The sequence below is a fragment of the Myotis davidii genome, unplaced genomic scaffold (assembly GCF_000327345.1).
Source record: "Myotis davidii unplaced genomic scaffold, ASM32734v1 scaffold1808, whole genome shotgun sequence".
Taxonomy (NCBI): Eukaryota; Metazoa; Chordata; class Mammalia; order Chiroptera; family Vespertilionidae; genus Myotis; species Myotis davidii.
Genome location: NW_006298689.1, coordinates 19,180 through 19,806, shown reverse-complemented (window position 1 = coordinate 19,806; position 627 = coordinate 19,180). Strand labels below are relative to the sequence as shown.

The 627-nt window shown below is 37.0% G+C and overlaps 1 pseudogene; it reads right to left on the bottom strand.

Moving 5' to 3' along the window:
• LOC102753355 overlaps positions 1 to 627 on the bottom strand; it is a 3,569-nt pseudogene that overhangs the window by 821 nt on the left and 2,121 nt on the right.

Below are 627 nucleotides of genomic sequence, written 5' to 3'. Positions count from 1 at the left end.
CATGACTAATTTTCACCCAAAGTTGCATTACTCAACTATTTGAAATGCTACAATTTATATTTTGTAGACCAGACATTAATTTTAATATTTTGTGTATGGATATAGCCCCTTTTAGGGGATATCCAGTACCAGCTATGATATGGAATATTTGTCCCAATCACCTATGTCTCTGAGGGGGTCATGTATTCTACAGTTTTAATGAGAATTTCTTTGTTTCTCAGGAATGCTAATTGAGTGCTGATCATGGTGGCAGGTGGTATGAAGAAAAGCACATCTAAAGGAAACAGTGAGTAGGGCATTCTATTTTTCATGGGTGTGTAGGTAGATCTGCAAACAAGGTGACATTTGTACAGAGACCTCAGAAATGAGCAGGAAGAAATCTGAGATGTCCTAAATTAAATAACACTGAGCCAGTGAGTGAGATAAAAAGATAATAGTAGTCAATCAGGTAAAAGACAAGGAGTCAGTTACAAAAGATTGCTTACATTCTTGACTGTAAATTGGAACTTGGAATCAATTTCTCTAGCGACCACTAGATGCCCCTGCATCCTGCACTTGCATGAGCTTTCAGGACTGCTGCTTGTAACCAATCAAAAGTAGTAAATATTTCTTCCTTGTGTACATATA